This window comes from Acinonyx jubatus, chromosome D1 (genome assembly GCF_027475565.1).
Source record: "Acinonyx jubatus isolate Ajub_Pintada_27869175 chromosome D1, VMU_Ajub_asm_v1.0, whole genome shotgun sequence".
NCBI lineage: Eukaryota > Metazoa > Chordata > Mammalia > Carnivora > Felidae > Acinonyx > Acinonyx jubatus.
The window spans coordinates 106,761,055-106,783,465 of record NC_069390.1 but is presented as its reverse complement, the minus strand read 5'-3'; the positions used below and the strand labels follow the sequence as shown (position 1 = coordinate 106,783,465).

At 41.6% G+C, this 22,411-nt stretch overlaps 1 protein-coding gene across 1 annotated transcript in view; it reads right to left on the bottom strand.

Moving 5' to 3' along the window:
• SLC35F2 (solute carrier family 35 member F2) overlaps positions 1-13,251 on the bottom strand; it is an 86,579-nt gene extending 73,328 nt beyond the window's left edge. The window contains exons 1-2 of the mRNA XM_053204160.1: positions 13,004-13,251; positions 1,900-1,952 (exon numbers count right to left, since the gene is read on the bottom strand). The gene's annotated coding sequence lies outside the window, so the exon portion shown is untranslated. The remainder of the gene's footprint in view (positions 1-1,899; positions 1,953-13,003) is intronic.
• Between the last annotated feature and the right edge of the window lie 9,160 nt (positions 13,252-22,411).

The window sequence follows — 22,411 nt, the reverse complement described above, 5'->3', positions numbered from 1 at the left end:
CCACCCAGGTACCCCCAAATTGGGACTACTTTATTTTTTTAATGTTTATGTATTTATTTTGAGAGAGAGAGAGAGAGTGTGTGTGAGCAGACGAGGGGCAGAGAGGAGGGAGTGGAGAGAGAGAGAATCCCAAGCAGGCTCCACGTTGTCAGGAGAGGCCCAACTCAGGGCTCGAGCTCACAACCATGAGCCAAGTTCCAGTTGGACACTTAACTAAATGAGCCCCTCAGGCACCCCTGGGACTATGTTAATTATATCCTATAGTGGAGGGAATTTTTTGAAACACACAGCATGAGTTAGAACCACATAACTCATAAGGGCCAGCTTGTTCAAAGAATATTTTCTCAACTTCAGAACAGAACAGTCTTCTCTGATCTCTTCTGCAGAATGGAGTTTATTTTTCATTTACCCTTATACTTCAAGTATAGTTCTCTGAGCCTCCAGCTTCATTGAGAAGGTTTATTACTAGGTCCCTCACCTTAAGCATGCCTTGAACTTTAATATTTATACTTAAATCTTCAGGGTTTAGCAGGAACCTTCCAGGCAAAAATGGACCTTAGCATATTCCTAGTTCCCAGGATCTCTGCGTCTCCCTCAAAACTACCAGTCCTGCAATGGATTTTAAATGAGTTTATATTCTTTATGTTTTATCTGTTTAGTTTATAGGGTCATTCAGAGTATCTAATTGACAAAACTGCCTGAAATGGAACTCTGCATCTACTTAATCTATAACATAAAATTTTGAACCATGAAGATATTTTAAGAAGAAGAAGAAAATACACAAACTAGCAACAGACTTGGAGAAGATATTTACAATCCATATATCTGACAAAGAACTCATACCCACAATACATAACTACAAATGAAGAAAAAGACAACCTAAGTAAAAAATAGGCAAAATATATTTACATGCACTTCACAAGATAGGATATCCAAATGGTCACCAAGGAAATGCAATAACATTCCACTACATAACAGAAGGGCTACTTTTGGGGGGCACCTGGGTGGCTCGGTCAATTAAGTGTCAGACTTTGGCTCAGGTCACGATCTCACGGTTCACGAGTTTGAGCCCCACATTGGGCTCTGTGCTAACAGCTCAGAGTCTGGAGCCTGCTTGAGATTCTGTGTCTTTCTCTCTGCCCCTCCCCTACTCACGCTCTGACTCTATCTCAAAAGGAAGTGAACATTTAAAAAAAAAGAAGTGCTAATTTTTTTAAATGACAATACCAAATATTGATGAGGATGCAGAATTTCTGTTCCTGTTATAGACTTCTGGTGAGAACGTAAAAAATACAATCACTTCATTAAACTGTAGACCTGCTAAGGCTGCACATATGCTTCCCCAAGACCCTGCAATCCCGCTCTGGGTGTATACCAGAAAGAAAATACGTATTTGCATAAACAAGATATACAAGAATGCTCATAGCATCTTTATCAATATTACCCCCGTGATGTTGTGACATAATAAGAAATACATATTTGGTCCCTGCTCCTGGCATAGAGCTCCTAAAACCCTTGGGATTTCCTGAGGGAGAGGGGTAAGAGAAGCATCTTCTGTTATGCATAATAAGCCCCTTTGAACCATATCTGAGTTTATGCCAATGTGATGAGTCTTCGAGATTGGGGTCTGGTCACCGAAAAAACCAGCCATGTGATTAGGACGGTGGGACTTTTAGCTCCACCCCCTGACCTCCAGGAAGGAGAGAGGATTCTCTCTCTCTCTGAGCTAGAATTCAGTTCATTGTGAACCACCGGTGATTTAATCAACTGCACCTCCATAATGGAACCTCCATAAAAACATTAACCGATACGGTTCAGAGAGCTCTGGGTTGATGAACACAGGAAGTGCTGGAGGGTAGTGTTCCCAGAGAGAGCATGGAGGCTCTGTTACCTACTTACCCCCCACATCTTGTCTATGCATCTCCTCCTTTGGACTGTTCCTGAGTCTTATCCTGTAAAATAAGTAGATAAGTAGGTAACAATATAAATAAATAAATAAATAAATAAATAAATAAATAGGTAAGTAACCTATTTTCCTGAGCTCTGTGAGTCCTTTAAGCAAATTATCAAACCTGAGAAGGAGGTCAGGGGAGCCCTCTGACTTGCTAGCTGGCTGGTCAGAAGCACGGGGGGCCCAGGTTTGCAACTGGCATCTCAAGTAGAGGCAGTCATGTAAGGCTGAGCCTTTAACCTGTGGGGTCTGTAGTAATAATGCCAGGTACTTAGTTACAGAATTGAGTTGAGTTGTAGGACACCCAGTTGGCACCCAGAGGGTGGGAGAATTGGTTGTTGGTGTGAAAAATCTGCACACTTGGTGTCAGAAGAGTTCTGTGGGCAAAATCAGGTTTTAGTGAGCCCCAAACTCAAAAGTACCTGAATGTTTATCGGCAGTAGGGCAGATAAATTTCCACAATGGAATACTATAATGTGTTGGGAAAAACACCAAGTACTGATATGTGAAACATGGGATGGTGACTCTACAGACATATATTGAGTGAAAAAAGTCAGAACTACTCTGTGCTTCCATTTATATGAGTTTCAAGAAGCTCAAGAAGGTAAAACTAATCTATTATGTTTACTTATTTATTTTGAGAGAGAGAGAGAGAGAGCATGAGTGAGGGAGTGGGCAGAGCAAGAGGGAGAGAGAGAATCCCAAGCAGGCTCTGCACCAACGCAGGGTCCACTCACGACCTGTGAGATCATGACCTGAGCTAAAATCAAGAGTTGGATGCTTCATGGACGGAGCCACCCAGCTGCCCAAAACTAATCCATTACGATAGGAATCAGAATAGTGGTTACTTTTGGTGTTAAGGTTTGAATTGTGTTTCCCAAAAAGGTATATGGAAGTCCTAATTCCTGTACCTGTGAATGTGACCTTACTGGAAATGGGATCTTTGAAGATGTGATAAGTAGGTTGAAGTCATACAGAATTAGGCTGGGTCCTAACTCAATGACCAACATCCCTTATGAGGGCAATGTGGACACAGAGACAGAGGGATATAGATGGAGAAGGCCGTGTGATGAGGAAGGCGAGATCAGAGTAACAGCTGCAGAACAAGGAGCTCCAGGATTGCTGGAAACCACCAGAAGCAAGAGAGAGTCTAGAACAGATTCCCCCCAAGGGGCACCTGGGTGGCTCTGTCAGTTGAGCATCCGACATCTGCTCAGGTCATGATCCCATGGTTTGTGGGTTCGAGCCCCATATTGGATTCTGGGCAGATAGCTCAGAGCCTGCAGCCTGCTTCAGATTCTGGGTCTCTCTTTCTCTCTGCCCCTCCCTGGCTTGAGCTCTGTCTCTCTCTTAAAAATAAATAAACATTAAAAAAAAATGCCTTATAAACATAAAAGGATATAAATCAGGGAATTGGAATCAGGTGCTTACAAAAAATGTTTGGAATGCCTGGAGAAGCAGACTCTAGCCTGATGTCCAGGGGTGACTTCTAGGAAGAACACAGAAGTAGCCCAGCAGAGGAGCCACACCTTGGCTACAGCCAGGGAAGTGGAAACACAGGCTGCCTCTAGAACATACTATGGGTCAGGAAGTCACTGGTGCTGCACATGGTCCTTGTGAGCTCTTGCGTGCCTGTCAGAGACCCCACGCCTGGCCTCCTGCTATCTGCACAGCTAGAAATTGGACACTGAGAAAAAAACACCCCTGTGACTCTAGGAGCTGGTAGAAAATACTGGAAGTGACAGGCAGATGGCCTTGGCCTCACTTCCACCTTTAATTCATAACAAATGTATCTAACTTGTGGAAAGTATCCCAACAGTTGGTAACTTTTCAGACTCTGCAGTATAGGAAGGCAGAGTAGGGAGACTTGGGAATGGAGGCTAAATTATGAATTATGTCCCCCATAATTCAGACCTTTGGCTACTCAACCTTTATGGACATTTGTACCCATACTTAAACTTTTTTTTTTAATTTTTTAATTTTTAATGTTTGTTTATTTTTGAGAGAGAGACAATGAGCAGGGGAGGGGCAGAGAGGGAGACATAATCCAAAGCGGGCTCCAGGCTTTGAGCTGTCAGCACAGATTCCTACATGGGGCTTGAACCCACGAACTGCAAGATCATCACCTGAGCTGAGGATGCTCAACTGACTGAGCCACCCAGGCACCTCCATATTTAAAGTTCTAAACAATGGCGAGAGCAAAACACCCTGTTCCTGCCTCATGCGATGTAGTTACCTTCAGACATGCACGGTCTCTCACAAGAAGGGTAAATGCAAATTCCAAAGAATCATTGCCTCCACCTCTGGGTAGTGTTCGCTCCTCTTCTCATTCAGTCCAGAGAACCATGTTCTATAACAGGTGGACTAAACTATCAAGTTAACCACCAACACACCCATACAAATACAAGGGAAAAGGAAGAGGAAAAACATAAAGGAAATTGGTTCAAGTATATGCATATTAGCCCAAGACGAGGGCTTGATGCACCTGTTTGTTTGGGAGGTGACCTCCCAGAGGAAGAGTGAAGATTGGGATGAGATAGGAAAGCGGAACTGGTTGTGGGACCGGTTATCACGTGGGCAACGGCTGACGATCCCACTGGGACTTCTGTGAGCAACAGATTCAATGCAACTCCGAGTTGTCCCCTCTCAAGGACAGAGGTGGGAATCTATCCACCTCCAATCCCTGATGGCAGAGAGTTGCCCCTGGGCACTAACTCCTCTCCATGTAGGGAACCCCATGCATGGCTTGAGCAAACTTTCCTGATGTCAGAGAAAGCCCTGAGCAGGAAAACAGAAACACTAAAGGACACATTTATTTATTGTTGTTTATTTCCTGAGGAGTCCTGCCTGCATTGGGAAGCTAGTTTTCCATGAACTTTTCTGGCTTGGCACGTAAGAGGCAAACCAAAAGGTTCCCAAGATTCCAGAAAAACTCTTTGTCCTCTTGTATAGCAAGAGACCTATTTCTCCCGGATGGTCAAGATCAATCATCCCAATGAGTATAGTGACCCTCTATTTGCCAATAGTGAGCACCTGGACACTGGACTGTTGTTGCAGAAAGAACCCCACGTCATCACTACCCATGCTGAACAGCAGAAGAAACAGATGGCTTCTGCCTCACCTCTACCTCTCAAATCTTGACCGCAGACATCTTGTAACAGCCTAGCTACTGTCAATTCTTTTAATGTACTTACCAGTTAGAGATGCTTTCTGAAATATTTACAAAGATATGATTCCATCTCACTAGTAAGTGGAATATTTATATCTGTGACATACAATGTCTCTCTATCTTGGATAGTGCGGAAGGTTGTAAGTTTCTGGGTAATTTACAAGCACTGGGATTATAAACACTAAGCTCAGTGTTTATTAGCAATACAAGTCTTAAAGTGGATACTCCTGTGGGTGGTACCCACTGCAGGAGTTACATAATTAATGCACTGATTCTTCCTGGTCTTGCTTTCAAAGCCAACAAATTTGGGGGATGCCCTCTTTACACTAATCTCATTCTAAGTGATTTTATTGAAAATGTCAAAGGAAAATAATTAAGGGGCAAAATGAATAGGTCCATTACATGGAGTTACTCCACATAAAATCTACACTGTAGATTATTGCATTATTATTCAAATACTGATGTGCTTTTGAAAAATTTCCAAGCAGAAGTAGAAAGAGAAGAGGTTGCGACATTTAGGATGTAATGGAACATCACTGAAAAGTGCTGCTGTTAAAAAGTAAGTAGGTAAGCACTTGAGAAATTTGGGCATATACCATTGAGCACATAAAAATGATATTTTAAGCTCAAGAATGAACTAAAAGTCTTACTGAACTGCTGACAGTTTTTGAAAAGTATTGAAAAACTATATAGCAGCACAAAGAATTGAAAGGGTAAGTATAGTGCCATCCTGTATTAGTTGCAGAAACAGTGTCCCCTAATGTCTCTTAAAATTATCCTCATAGGTCCAACCCACTTGCCAGCAAAAATTAAATGGCAGGGTTATTGTGATATTTACTGAGATGCTGCCTACTTTTACAAAACACTCTTCAAAACATTTACTAATGTGTTGTTATAAATAATTAAAATCAAATGAATTCAGAATTGCTAAATAATTTAAACACTTGTCAAAATAAATCACCTAAGAATATTCTGAGGTTTGATATATTTGATTTTCATGCTTTGATTTACTTGTTTCCCCATTAAATCAGATAAAATAAAACAAAGAAGAGCTAAACTTTCAACTCATATATGCCAAATAACAGTGCCTGTACCGTCCTGAAAAACGCGTTTGTTGGAAAAGAAACTTAAATGCATTAACAAAAGAAACTGATAAAATTTGAAATTTGGGTGGATTTTCCGCAAGTCACACGTGCTCTAAATTCAAATCACAGTACTGTCTTCCCACAAGTACTGTCGTATTTTCATAGACTATAGGTCCCCGTTTTGGGTTTAATGTATATGGTCCTTGGGCTCAAAACATTAATATATATATTAATATGTATATGTGTCCTTGGAATCAAGAAATTAGCAATATATAGGGGAAAGAAAGCATGTACAATAAAAATTGACAAAGTAAAGTACTATATGTCAAATACCATAAATTCTAAAGGGATTCAAAATTAGATTAGACAGCACCAGGCTCAATCAGAAACAACTTCAAAAAAACCAACACCTTTTTTTTCCTGGGCTTTAAATTATGCCTAGGACCTAGGATAGGTGATGAGTAAGACAGCATTTGGAATCAAGGTAAAAAGTAGAGTATTGCGTCTCAGCATGGAAGAACGAGCAAACAGCCTGGCTGAAAGAGGGGACTTCATGATATGAAATAGAAGACAAGGAAAGAGATGTAGGTTAGGGTTCAACTAGAAAGGGCCTCGAACTGAGGTCAAGCAGTTTCAGTTCCACTGTATAGACAGTCCTTAAGAGGCTTTTTGAGCAGTCCAGTACTAAGAAGGCTGCTCCTGTAGAACACATTAGAAATAAAGGGTTGAATGCGGGGAGAGCCATTAGCAGGTCATTACGGCAGCGTGGATTCTGTAGCTGGGTCCAGTGGATCATGAATCGTGGTAATAGGAATAAAGAAGAAGGAACCAGAACAAAGGAGGCGTCCTTAGAACCCAGAGAAGTTGGTGATTGCTTAGCAAGAAGAGACAAAAGACCAGACTAAGAAAGGAAGAAGAGAACGGGCTTGATTTTCAAGCTTCAAGGAATAGCTATGTTTTCAGGGGGTCATGTCTGGGCCTGTTTAAAATACATGCAGAAGACTGCTAGAGGGGTGCCTGAGTGGCTCAGTCATTTGAGCGACTGACTTCAGTTCAGGTCATGATCTCATAGTTCATGGGTTCGAGCCCCACATAGGGCTCTGTGATGACAGCTCGGAGCCTAGAGCCTGCTTCCGATTCTGTGTCTCCCTCTCTCTCTGCCCCTCTGCTGCTCATGCTCTGTCTCTCTCTGTCTCAAAAATAAATAAACATTAAAAAAATTTTAAATAAATGAAAATAAACATCAAAAAAGTAAAAAATAAAAGACTGATCACAAGCTACTCAAAAGTAAAAAAAAAATTTTTAGAAATGGAAAATACTGTTAGAACAAGAGATCTGGAACTCTGGCCTAGCAGTGGCAGCTGGACAAGGAAATGAAACTAAATATCCTGAGGAAGAGAATGCAGGTAGAAAAAAACAGAACCAACCTAGCAAATGCCCTCACTTAGAGGGCCACCTTTTGTGGAAGCCAAAACATTTAATGGATGTCAGTGCAAGAAACAGACATATGTAATAGGAGTGATGACAATGATTATTATTTGGTAAGTTTATCTCTCAATATTACTCAGGCAAATAATAAGATACAGAAATTTCACTAAAGAATAATGAAAAAGCAAGAATGATACCAACCAAAACTCTTTTTCATGAATTATGCCAAGAGAAATTGTGACAGATCAAGAGGGATAAATGTTGGAATGTTTTCAAATTAAATGCATATTGCTCACTTATGCAAGATGAAGGCTGATGGAGTGTTTGTCTACAAATATGTAAGTGGATGTATGCACATAAGAAGTGCTTAGTTAATGTTGCTTAATAATTAGTTAAGGACATTCTGACTTCAGATGCTTGTGGGCAATGCAGGAAACCAGACATATAAATCACCAATTAAAATAAAGTAAAATGAAGCAATAATAATAATGCTTATTATTATTATCATTATGTGTTTACCATGTTTTTATTATCCCCACTTTATAGAACAAGAAACCGAGGTCAAGAGAGGTTATACAAATTGCTCAAAGTCACACAGTTAACAGATAATACATTCAAACCCAGATTTGCTGATTCCACAGTCTGGGCCCTTAAACAGATACATCAAGTCTCCAGAGAGGGTTCAATAGTGGTTTCCATGGAAGGTAGAACGGAGGAGGTTCTTGATGCAAAAGGCAAGAGACAGCACTGAGAGGGTAATGAGATCAGGAATAGTTTCATTGAGATGAATAAGGCAGCTTCGTAAAAAGTAGAGGTTTGGTAGACAAAGAAACGGAACATGGCAGGCAAAAGGAAGAAGAATTACAAACACAAGGTGTGACTGGCTCACCGAGGGCACATGAAGATGTGGTAAAAGGCAAGGTCAGAAAGGTCAGCAGGAACATGCCTTCAAGAGCTCGATGCCTCCTGAAGCCTTGTGACACCAGGAAGCTTAGGAATGTCCTGACTGTTGAGACATTAATGTGTGTGATGGATAGGACAGGGCAGAAATGCTAGTAAGGAGGTAAGTGTAATAGTCCAGGCAAAGCTAATAGGGAGCCTCAACTAGGGATGGAAAGGAGGGAACAGAGCGTGAACATATTTAGAAAGTAGAGTCTACAAAGTTGAGTGCTGATAGGACTTCCGTGTAAAGGGGAAGGGGGACTCGAGGCTAACTTCCGGCTTCTGACTATTGCAAGGCACAAAAGATTTTTTTTTTCCTCTTGAAGACTCTAGGGGGAGGAGCAAGTCTGACATGGGAAATAATGAAATAATGAATTTCACGTTGGACTTTTGTGTTCGGAATGCCTCTAAGACATCCAGATGGAGATGTATAGAGAATATACAGTAAAAATTTGTGTCTGTCACTCGGAAGTGATTTGTTACTACCCACTGATATCAAACTGATGTAGCCCTTCCAAATGTACAATATTCTTTTGTTAATTCAGAAAGCAACCTTTTATGTATGGAAATACAAAGGTATGGGTTTAATAACACACACCAGTGAGCATAATCCTACTACTGGTCAACAACAGATCCCGGATGTGAAAGCAGGTCGGTCAACTTTGGATCTGTCCATTAGACTGTACTGCCTCCATGTGTATCCAAGTTGCAATAGCAGAAGGAAAGTATATCACTTACTTCATTGTTTTAGGAAAGATTATACACATTCAAATACTTGGAAGGCAAAAGTAATCCAATGAGACAGATTCTTAGTCTATGTAACCTTTTGGGAAACCTGTTGGGAGCTCTGCCATAGTCTGGTATTTCCCAGAATAAAGCCTTAACACAATAATAATTTCTATATGACCTACAAAAGAATTCTTCAGTAATCTGAAAGGATTTTTATTCTTAGCTTTATTAAGTTACCAAGAAGTAATGGACCAATTAGAAATAAGGGCTAGAAGTAAAATGTAATTACTTGCTATACTATCTTCCTGTGATCTTCAGCCAAAAGCACTAAAGGTCAGAATGTATGTCAAGTATTAATAAAAAACCAAAACATTGTTAAGCACGATAGTGAGCATACTCTGAAGATTTAGGAAAAGACAATAAAAAATGATTTTTCTAGCCTGGGGGTGGGGAGTAGATTCACACAAGTTCTATAAAATATGGTTAGCACTTACCCATGCAAACAAAGGAAGAAATTCCTCTTTCTTCAAAAACAGATACCATAGAACTCCAAAAGAGCAGAACAATTATGGCGAGTGGGGGGGGGGGGGGAGAAGAAATTAAAAGAATACAATGATCTGGGGATTTAAAACTCAGATTTACTTATGTGCTGAGACTTTTGAAAAGGAGGAAGAGGCTATGCACGTTTTAAGTGAGGTAGTAGTAGAATTTGAACTCAAGACTGAAACCTACCTCTGTCTTCAAATTCCATGCTGCCAATCACCCTGTCTTCTGCCTTTTAAGAGAGAAGGTTAGATATTATTTTCCCAAACCCCAAGTCAACACGTCTGAAATCCTTTCATCAACCATCACCTGGAGAAGAGTTTGTCTTCCTTAAAAGCATAATCCTAAGGGAGAGGAAATCTACTGTATGGGTCACCCACCTTGTCATTATTAATTGAATAATTAAATATTGAGTGTTTAATCTGTGCTGGGCAAGATTCTAGCAATTGCATATAGACAGTATGGAAGATGGGTTGGGGAAGGACATGAATGGATAAATGAATGAATGAATAATACAGGAAGAGTATCAGAGAGTTGCAAGTGCTAGTGATAGGAGGGAAGGAATGGTAGAACAGAAATAGGTAATAACCTTAAATTTAAATCAGAAGAACTAAGGACTAGCTTAGCTTTGCCACAAACTAGTGTTTGGACCTTGGGCAGAGCACCTCACTCCCCTGGATCTTCATGCCTCACACATCAAATGAAAGTCATTTTAAAATACAGTGTATTGAACGTGTGTGTTTATCTTTGTTCCTTTCCAAAACCCCAGGGAGTGATATAGTAAACAGATGAACTAAAAACAAAACAAAACAAAAAAGGAAGACATAAACCCACAAGGACAAAAGAGAAGGAAAGTCAACAGCAGTCAGCAGACAAGAGTGTCAACCAAATTTCCGAAGATGAAAATAGTGGAACAATTGGTAGCTGACTTAGCAGAATTAAGGAAGCTGAATCCTAGTGTGGGAAGTCAGAAGCCAAAACAAGCCACTAAACAGAATAAAATGAAGTCAGAGAAAGAAAGACCAAGCTGGGACTGAAATAAAGCTTTCAAGATAATAATATCACCAGAGAGATAATACAATGATGAATCTACAAAACAAGAACAGTATGCTATAAGAAGAAAATAATCAGAAAGCATCAAAAACCACAAAAACTTTTTGGAAATTAAAGGCTGGTAGGAAAAATTTTAAATTCATCAGAAAGATTGAAAGATAAAGTTGAGGGAATCTACTAAGAAGTGAAACCAAGATACAAAAAGATGGGGAAAGGGAGATAATAAGAAAATCAGAAGATATATCCAAAATCAGAAGATACGTCCAACTTTTGAGGCATTTCGGGAAGAGGATGAAGGCATTTTAGGAAGAGAATCAAGGAATGAAGAAAAGGAAATTCTCGAATTGAAAACAAATACCAAAAATATCCTGTTATGGAAAAGCAAGAGTATCCATATGAAGGAATCCACAGCAAAGGAGAAAGTCACATCACTGTAACATTTTATAAAACCACACATAAAGAAAGGATCTGAAAAGTGGATCAGAGGGGGAAAAAGCCAGTCGTTTCCACACAAACATGTAGGAGTCAAGATCTCAATGGACTTCTTAACCACAACCCTGGAACCCAGGAGAAAATACCAAAGTGTCTTCAAAATTCTAATGGAAAATGATTTCCAACCATTAAACACTAGGGCAAACTGTTACGTAAATAGGAAGATAAAGACATTTGAGACATGAAATTTCTCAAAAAATTCCTGGCTATGCATCCTTTTTTGGGAAGCTGCTGGCGCATGTAATCCACCAAGTCAAAACGTGTATCAAGTGAGAAAGAGCCATGGTCGAGCAGGTGCAGTGGATTGGCTCACTGAGTATCCCAATCTCATGTGCCTCTCTGGTTGTGTAGCGGATGGAAAGCTAAAATCACATTCACCCATGTCTCTGGAAGACTTCAGTTTCATCAATCACATGCATGTTCAGACACGTGAATTCAGGACTGAGTCAAGGAGACACTGAGTATGTAACACACATGGCCTCTGGGGCGCCTGGGTGGCTCGGTCGGTTGAGCGTCCGACTTCGGCTCGGGTCATGATCTCACAGTTTGTGAGTTCGAGCCCCGAGTCCGGCTCTGTGCTGACAGCTCGGAGCCTGGAGCCTGCTTCGGATTCACGGTCTCCCCCTCTCTGCCCCTCCCCCGCTCACACTCAGTCTCTCTCAAAAATAAATAAACTTTTAAAAAATATATAACACATATGGCACCTTTTTTTGCTGCTGTGGATATATCGAGTGTAAAATGGCTCTGGAGCCAGCAGATTAGCGGCAGCCACCCTGGTCCCTGTATCCAAGCTGGGAGGGGATGGTCCTGGAGTCAATCGCTGATTCCTCCTCCCTCCCCCAGCATCTTGATTAGAGCAGACATGGCAGCTCCAGGAGCCAGTGCTATTCTAGGAGTCGTCGCTGGCGTCCCCACCTACAGCCCTGTCCGCAGTTTCCACCACTGAATTCCTGCACTAAATACTTTTCTACTTAAAACAGCTCGGCTGGTTTTTGTTATCTATCTGTACCTGAAAGGATTGTACGCAATAAATATTCAAGGATAGGAGTCTGGGATTATGTGGCCTGGATTTTCGGGAAGGAGTGGGGAGCTGTGACAGTTAGAAGGTGAGATGTTGATAGACCATGACACCCAGTAGCGTGTTACTTGAATTAGCACCTGTGTGCGGTGAAGCGTGCCTTCTGTAGGCTTTGGTGGGATGCGTAGCGAAGGCCACAGCACAGGGTGCTGCACAATACAAGGGCTGAGAGGCCCGGGTGAATTTTTGCTCCCTTGGGTCCCTTACAGCCACTCTGGGGCACCCTTTGTCTCCCAGCTCCAGGTAAAAAGTCACACCAGTTAGTTTCAGGGCGTCCTTAGATAATAAAACGTCCCCTTATTCTCTTCAGGCCACACAACACACAGTCAATTCAAGGATAGTCTCCAATCCCTGACCCCCAACTCTGGCCTGTTGCAGCCAGAAGCCTGCTCTTGGGGAGGAGGAGGAAGGCAGCGACCGCTCTCCACCCCACCTAGTGCTTCCCCTCCCTCATGTTGCCAACCCTGGGTTTTGGCCGTTCCAGGGTCAGAGGACATGGAAAAGAAAGGAAAGGAAAGCAGAAGAATTCATACCTAACAGGCACTGTGGTGGCGATGTGGCCATCACACTCTCCGGTCTCAGAAGATTTTAAACCAGCTTTTTTTTTTTTTTTTAAATCCTGGGCAGCTTGGCAGACTTCGTGCAGTCTTCACAAATCCCACATCACAAGAAAGTTTTCGGCTGCGGGTCCCTTGACGTGGGCGCAAGCCTCTGTCTTCTGACCGGTGCTGGCTGCCCCTTCCGCAGTCCGCAGGCATCCAGTGGTGCGCCCGCAGCAGGGGACACGGGGACATTTCCACGCTGGCTTCTCACAGGCACGATTCCTTGTGGTCCACAGAAGACACTCACTCATCCTTCCCCCCAACAAAGTAGAGAAGTGAAGGTTAGTTCCAACACATCGCGACCTCTGCTTTGATCCTCCAGCCCCTCCCTCTTTAGACTTCTCAGGTGTAGTTAAAACACGTTCCCCGACTGGGGTGCCTGGGTGGCTTAGTCGGTTAAGCTTCCGACTTGGGCTCAGGTCATAGTCTCATGGCTTGTGAGTTGAGCCCCACATCGGGCTCTGTGCTGACAGCTCGCAGCCTGGATCCTGCTTTGGATGCTGTCTCCCTCTCTCTCTGCCCCTCCCTCACTCACACTCTGTCTCTGTCTCTCAAAAATGAATAAGCATTAATTAAACACACACACACACACACACACACACACACACACACACACACATTCCCCAACTGCTGGGAGCACATATTGAACTCTGTGAGTGGTCCTGTTGAGGCTCTTTCCCTGGACTGGAGGTGAGGCAGGCATCCTTGGGGAGGGGAGGAGAAGCTCATAGCACCTCACCAGCTCTCTGCAAAACCCCTGTCTCATCACCCACAACCCGTGACTTTACACTCTCCACATAGGGCTATAGGAGTTTTGGGGGGGGGGGGGGTCTCTTGAAATTTTTGCACCTTGGCCTGAAGATGCTTTGGAAGCTGTTCTCTGTTGCATAGGGGATTTAGCTGAAACTGCCACTATATATTGTTACACTCTGACAAAAATTAAACTTAAGACGATGGGCTTTCACTAGACTGGATAACCTTTCAGGTCTCTTCCAGCTCTAACGAGGGCATGTGTGGGGGTGGTGGGAAGTGTATTTGAAGAGCAGAGCCCAATGCTGGTGGTCATGGATGGAGATGAAGAAGAAAAGCGTGCACGTGTGTATGGCAGGATGTGCTTGGGGGCACAGGTAGCAGGTGGCCACATAATATTTAGTCCCTATTGCCCCCCCCGCCCTGAAACCTTGGAAAACAAGGCTGAAATCATGACCATCCACGCTGTCAAAGAACTACTGGCCAGACACCATCATCTGAAGAGAACCGTAGACGGTGGTTTAGGAAATGAAAAACCTTTTTTCTCTTTCTTCTTGAGATCTTTAGGATGCTAAGGAAATTCCGTTCAATATATTTAACTAAGGGAGGATCATAACAATGACTCTTACACCGCATTAGGTCTCAGGGCACCTAGCTGGCTCAGTCGGTGGAGTGTGTGACCCTTGATCTCAGGGCTGTAAGTTCGAGCCCTACACCGGGTGTAGAGATTACTTAAAAATAAAATCCTAAACACACACACACAAAATTCACTAGGTCTCTGTGTATTTAACAAAAATAAATGGGCACTCTTTTGCAGCAACTCCGTGGAAGCATAATTGAAGAATGCAGGCTACATTTCAGGCTGCCTATTCTAATGAAATGTTGCCTCACAGAAAATGTAGTAAAAGCTACATCCTTTCTTAAGGAATAAGAAGAGCCCAAGCATTTGGCTCTGATCAGGTGAATAGGTCCCAAACACTCTTTGGTGGACTTCCAATGAGGAAAAAATGGCATCTGAGAAGGTTTAGAATTGGAAGAGAGCCAATTCTTTCTTTTTGCTCTGCCTCAATAATATTGATTTCTGAGCATTTGTGTAGAGAAAATTTTCTAAATGCTTTAGGTCTGGAATTAGAGGAAAATCTGCTTCTACATTCTCAGTTTAGAGATTCCAACAACATTGCTTTCTTTAATGATCTTGAAGTTCACTGTGATGATTTATACCCTAATGTTTGAGTCATTTAATTTCCAGTGATGGGAAAAGTGAGGTAAGGGAAAACTAAAGTGATCGATCATCAGGTTAGTCACCCTCAGCAAAACTGTCAATTTGATAGGTAAAAACTGCATATCATTGATTTAATTTTCATCTCTTTGATTACTAGTGAAGTTGGGCATTTTTTTCAGTGCTTAATGGCCATTTATATTTCTTCATTTGTGAATAACCTGTTCACTGGTAGAAATGGCCTTTTGATAAAACAGATAGCAATTTCCACTGGAATAAAGATAAACTATGTTCCAGCCCCTCTGTTTTTTAATTTGTACCTTATGATACTGCTCTTCGGCCAGTAGATTACAAGTCCCTAGCCATAAGACAAAACAAACAAAAAACTAACCATCTTAAATGTGAATCACTTTTAAATGTTTCTATTATAACTACTCCGCTCTCTATTTTCAGACAAGAAATGCTTCTAAAAAGTCAACTGTTTTAACAATAAATTGTTACCCGTGAAAGACAGATACCAATGTTTAACTTGCTTGTCAATTATAAACTTTTAAAACTCATTGAGTTGCTGACATGTATTTTCATTGTGAATGGTTGAGACAGATGTGTAGTTTCATCTGATGTAAAAATTTTCCAGGTTAAGTCCCTAAAGTCATGCTTCCTTATATCGAACTTTGGGGTCCTAAAGACCCTTGCATCTTTGTGCTAGAATGAATTCCAAACTGCTGCCTGAGGAGAATCTAGGCCATACCCAAAAGTATTGACCTAACTCCACCCCCTTCCAGACTTTTCTGCCCTCAAAAGAAGCTGTCAATCCTATCCCCAGCCCAGATCACTATTAATATTTATGACTCTACCTTGAACTACACCCCAGGTACCTGGCATTAAGAATGACCTTGAACTCACAATACTTATCCAAAGTCAGACAAATAATATTTCTGGAAGAATGACTGAATGGGCTATTCCCCGAGCTCATACTAAGATCTATCCCTAGGAAAGACTGAACCAGAAGAGAAGTGGACCTCAGCTTCCGACAATCCTGTTATTGCTAACTTAAACTCTGACATGATGTCGTTGGCCTATGCCAAGGGGCATTTATATGAAGCCATCAAACTCACCGGCCTCTCACTTTCTTGACTGCCTCCTCTTTATGGACAGTTTTTATCTATACCACCTGAGGTGCCTACTCTCCAGAGTCGCATCATAAATATCATCACCAGAAATGGTTCTGCTTACTTCCTAACTCACAAATCTCATACCTCAATCTCTCTGCTGCCCATCCAGGTTCTGTACCCAAGTAGTGCACTGCCACATGCATCACCTCATTAAGAGCACCTACCCATGGGGCGCCTGGGTTGCTCAGTCGGTTAAGCGTCCGACTTCGGCTCAGGTCATGATCTCATGGTCCATGAGTTCGAGCCCCGCATCAGGCTCTGTGCTGACAGCTCAGAGCCTGGAGCCTGCTCCAGATTCTGCGTCTCCCTCTCTCTCTGACCCTCTCCCATTCATGCTCTGTCTCTTTCTGTCTCAAAAATAATCAAACATAAAAAAAAAATTTAAAAAAAAAAAAAAGAGCACCTACCCATGGACTCAGTCTATCAAAGTTTTCTCGTCCTCATTTTCTTCCTTATTCACCTTAGGTACCGTGGCCTGAAGTTACAAGCACATGTGCAATTTAAAAATCCAAGGGTATAACTTGCTTTAGCTACAGCTTGATGCTAGGGATCAAACGACGTCAAAAGAACTCAGTTTCTCTTCTGGGTTTAAGAGCTGTGCTTCCTCTTTGTTGGTAGAGCCTGGGTCCCTACCTTTGTAAAGCCGCCCTGTTGACCCTAGACAGTGCAACTTCATGCTTCTCTTACACGAAGGAGAAACAAATTTCCCTCATATGTAAGTCATCATTATTTTGTTGTTTCTGTCACTCACGGCCTAATCTAATGCTAACGCTACAGATGCAAAGTATATGGTGTTGAGCTAGACCGTGGCATTTCAGGAGCCACATATAGCATAATAATGTAAAAGCGAACAGAAAATAGAAGATGAAGGAAAACCCCATGGTACCAAAGCATATCTTTTATGCCATCCTAATAAGTTTAGACGTTATTCTTTAAGCGTTGTGTATATGTATATACATGGGATATTTGAAATAGTTTTAGCTAGGTGTAATATGATTATTCTAATCATTAGAAAGATTCTTGAAGATCTTTGGGAGTTGGACAAAACCAGAGGAATTGAGCTTATGACAATTCTGGTAAGAGATGTTAAGTGTCAAAATCAGGGCAACAGTACCGGGAAAGACAAAGTATAGACAGATTTGAAAGATATATACAAAATGGAATTGACCAGAATTTAGTCAACCTGAATGACTTCTGAAGCAAGAGAGACAGACAGGCACTATTACAAGACTGCAACCAACTGATATAAGAAGTCCACCATGGGCATTCCAGAGGGACGACGTGACAAATTCAGCTACGCATTCTGGGAGATTTTTCATTCACCACTCACATATGTATTTCTCACAAAAGTCCTGAGACTCAGATGCATGTTGTGTCCGAAAGGATATGCATACTTTCCTGGAGTACACACGTATTTGAATCACTCTTATATGCCAGCTATCATTTGGATCAGTTCTTCCTCTTTTAGCGGGCAAGTATTTTCAGCCTACTGCTTCGAGCATGCAAATGAACTATAACTTTATCTTCCTACAATTCAGCTTCGTCTGAGTCTCCATTCTATTGAATGACCTAATGTAGTTATTTTTCCCCCCAACCACTGCAGGTTTAAACTCTGTCGATTCAGGCTTTTTTCTCCCTCCCCATGTTTATTGAGGTCATTTAAATTCCTGAATGTTTATATAAGCTCACTGTATCAGAGATGGGGAGTGGAATTGGACATTGGTCCAACTGAGAAATGGCAAAAGCCTTCACAATGCAATGGCTATAGAGTTGTATCTTCTAAGTACAGAGGGGTATACAGAGGAAATTCTACCATCCACATGCCTCTTGTGGGGCAAACATAACAAAATAAAAACAATGCCTACACAAGTTAGAAAATTTTTGTTTGTTTGTTTGTTTAGAGACAAAGAGAGAGTGCGCACAAGAGGCAGAGAGAGAGAGAGAGGGAGAGAGAGAATCTCAAGCAGGCTCTATGCTCAGCACAGAGCCCAATGTGGGGCTCAATCCCATGACCCTGGGATCATGACCCAAGCTGAAATCAAGAGTCAGACGCTCAACCGACTGAACCACCCAGGCATCCTGAAAATTAGTATATTTTTAAAGTGTAAATTGACTTCTGATTCACTTTGGATGAACCACCCTATTCAGAAAAGAATTGTGGAGATCATAGTTTTTTAGAGTATTGAGAATGGCATGCATACACATTTCAAACTGACTTCTAATTTTATGCAATTATTTCAGTCCACATTATTCATACACTGGAAAACTCTATTTGTCTCAAAAGGTCCTATAAGACGGTTAAATGAGGCTAGCTCATCAGTACAAATGAGAACTTTAGTTCCAGTGTAATCAGCTCCTGATTTTGAGGATCAGGTATTGAGGGTAGTGAGGATATTAATCACTTCATATGGAGCCCTCAGTCATCCATCTCACGACTCCCCGTAGAACCACTTGGGGAACAGCTAGTTTCAACACCAAATTTATTATCAAAATCAATCATTGGTAGGAAAAGATCACAAAACACTCCATTTACAAATACAAAATTCTAACTGATAAAACTCTTTCTCTATTCTCCATACCCAGAAACATTTTTCTTTAATTCCCATCCAAAGTCTTCAGTCTTCGTATCTGAAATTAAATGTCACTACCTTTTCAATTTAAAGATCCCTTATCGGGAAACCTGGCTGGCTCAGTCCGGTAGAGCATGCAACTCTTGATCTTGGGGTTGTAAGTTCAAAGCCCATGTTGGGTGTACAGATTACTAAACATAAAATCTTGGGGGGAAAAAAAAAACCCTTATCAGTTACCCTGATTTTGTCTTCTGGAGGGAAACTTGTGGAAACTTTAAATGTATTCAACAAATATTTGTTTACTGCCTGTGATAATCCAGGTGATGTGGTAGGCACTGGAGTACCACTGTGAATAAAACAGACCAAAACACAAATCCTTGTCTTGATGCAGCTTACATTCTCTTGGGGGGTGCAAACAATAAATGAAATGAATAAGTAAAATGCATATTATGTTATATGGTAGTAAGTGCTAAGGAGAAAGATAAAGCAGACAAGGGGGTAGAGGGGCAGTTTTAAATATAGTCAAATGAAGACACTCGAGTGGAGCTTGGATGAGGTGAGAGAGCAGGCTATGCAAAGACAGAAGGAAAGAGCTCTTCCAGAGGGAAAGGCAAGTACAAAGGCTCTGAGGTGGCAGCCTGCCTCTCCTGTTTGAGGAACATCAAGGAAGCCAGTCTGGGGCACCTGGCTGGCTCAGTCAGTAGGGCATGCAACTCTGGATCTCAGGGTTGTGAGTCCGAACCTCACACCAGGTGTAGAGATTACTTAAAAATAAAATCCTAAAAAAAAAAAAAAAAAAAAAAAAAAGGAAGCCAGTATGTTGTGAAGGTATTAAAGAGGAAGGTGAAGACGAGAAGATGAGGCCCAAGAGGTAATGAGAGACCAAGGCAAGGAATTTGACTTCTGCAGTGATACCAGAACCCATTAGAAGTTCTGGAGCATAGCAGTGACCAGATCTGACTTACATCTTGCAGGGTGGTAGCTTCCAGGTTGAAAATAGCAATAGTAACGGCAGGGCAAGACCTAATTAGATACTATTCCAGTAATCCAGACTACAGATGACGGCAACTTGGAACATGGCGGCAGAGGTGGAAGTGCCGAGAAATGACTAGAATCTAGACTTATTTTGAATACACACCCTATAGAATTCGCTGAGGGGATACTTACGGAGAGATGAGAAAGAGTGGAATCAAGAACGAGATGTCTGTCCAAAGAAGACACACAGATGGCTAACGGACCCATGAAAAGATGCTCAATATCACTCATCGTCGGCGAAATGCAAATCAGAACCACAATGAGACACCACCTCACACCTTTCAGAAGGGCTGAGACTAACAACACAGGAAAGAACAGATGTTGGCGCGGATGTGGAGAAAGGGGAACGCGCTTGCACTGTCGGTGGGAGTGCAAACTGGTGGAGCCACTGTGGAAAACAGCATGAGGTTCCTCAAAAAGTTAAAAATAGAACTACCCTAAGATTCAGCAATTGCACTACGAGGTATTTACCTAAAGGATACAATAATACTGATTCAAAGGGATACAGGCACCCTGATGTTTATAGCAGCATTATCAACAATAGCCAAACTATGGATTCAGCCCAAGGGTCCACTGACTGATGAATGGATAAGGAAGATGTGATACACACACATAGACATTCACACAGACACACACACGCACGCTGGAATATTACTCAGCCATAAAAAAAAGAATGAAATCTTGCCATTTGCAATGACATGGATGGAGCTAGAAAGTATTATGCTAAGTGAAGTAAGGCAGTCAGAGAAAGACAAATACCATATGGTTTCGCTCATACATGGAATTATAGCTCAGCTGGTTGAGCATCCGACTTTGGTTCAGGTCATGATCTCATGGTTTGCGAGTTGGAGCCCCACATGGGGCTTCTGCTGTTACCACAAAGCCTGCTTTGGATCCTCTGTTACCCTCTCTTCTCTCCACTTCCACTGCTTGTGCTCTCTCTCTCTAAAATAAATAAACATTAAAAAAAATTTTTTTAATCTGTCCTATGTGCCTTTTCTTTTTTATTTTTATTTTATTTTTTTAACGTTTATTTATTTTTGAGAGAGAGACAGAGCATGAACGGGGGGGGGTGGGGGGGGTCAGAGACAGAGGGAGACACAGAATCCGAAACAGGCTCCAGGCTCTGAGCGGTCAGCACAGAGCCCGACGCGGGGCTCAAACTCACGGACCGCGAGATCATGACCCAAGCCAAAGTCGGCCGCCCAACCGACTGAGCCACCCAGGCGCCCCTATGTGCCTTATTTTCTAAGCTTAAACTTCCAGAAATATAAATACAACATTTCTAATTAAAATATTAAATTATTTGTACCAGCATGCATAATCCAAATATACTTAAAATTATTCATGGATTATTCAAAGGCAGATACTAAAGTTTGCCTTTGAATAATTATTAATCTATATTATATCTATATATTATATTAATATATAATATTAATCTATACTAATCATAGTATTAATCATAAACTTAATTTTAGTTCATTATGAAGCTCATCAGGTTATGTGCAGACTGCATATATATAGAAGTTCAGGGACATAGAGAATTTTGCTTAACAGTTCATTTCCACTCAGTGAGCATTTATAGAGCACCACCATGCACTAGCTGTGTGTGTGCTGGGGAAATAACAATGAGTTAATCATTGCATCTGGCCTTGAGGAACTTACAGTCTACCAGACGGTCAAACCAATAGCCATAATTCAAAATGAAATACATTATAGAAGATATGAGATATCACAGAAGTACAGAGTACTCTTTGCTTAACTGTTGTAGAAACACAGAGAGTGAAAAATAAGTTCTCCTTGGGGATATAAATGGTTTAGAAAGATTACAAAGCAGAGATAATATTTGTTCTGGGCCTTGAAAGAGAAATAGAAATTTGCTGACCAGTTGGAGGGTGAAAGGGATATAATGAAAGGACGCAATGGCATGGGGGAAAAAAGTGTAGCATGAATAGCATGTCATGTAGAGAAGTCACTGACTAGATCACAGATGCCACATTATGATTGGAGGTATATCACACAATCAGGTATTCAGACTTCATCCTAGGGTGAATGAGTCATCAAAAGTGTCCAATGCCATAATTCTAGATGCAATGCAGAACTAAATGGGAGTCTGTCATGGACTGAATTATATCCCTCAAAAGAGACACAAAGAAGTCCTAACCTCCAGGACTTCAGAACGTGCCTTATTTGGAAATAGTCTTGGCCCATGATCAAGTTAAAATGAAGTCATTATGGTGGGCCCTAATCCACTGTGACTGGTGTCCTCATAAAAAGGGGTAAATATGGACACAGACACACACGTACACAGAGGGAAGGCTATGTGAAGAGATACAGGAAAAATGTCATGTTACAACGGAGGATTGGAATGGGACACCTACATGCCAAAGAATGCCAAAGATTGCCAGCAAAGCACTTAGGAGCGAGGCAAGAGGCCTGGAACAGATTCTCCCTCACAGCCCAAAGAAGGAAGAAACCAGGCAACACCTTGTACTTGTAGCCCCCAGAACTATGAGACAATGTTACTTTAAGCCATTCTGTTAGTGGTACTTCGTTACAACAGACCTAGGAAACCAATGCCTAGGAAACC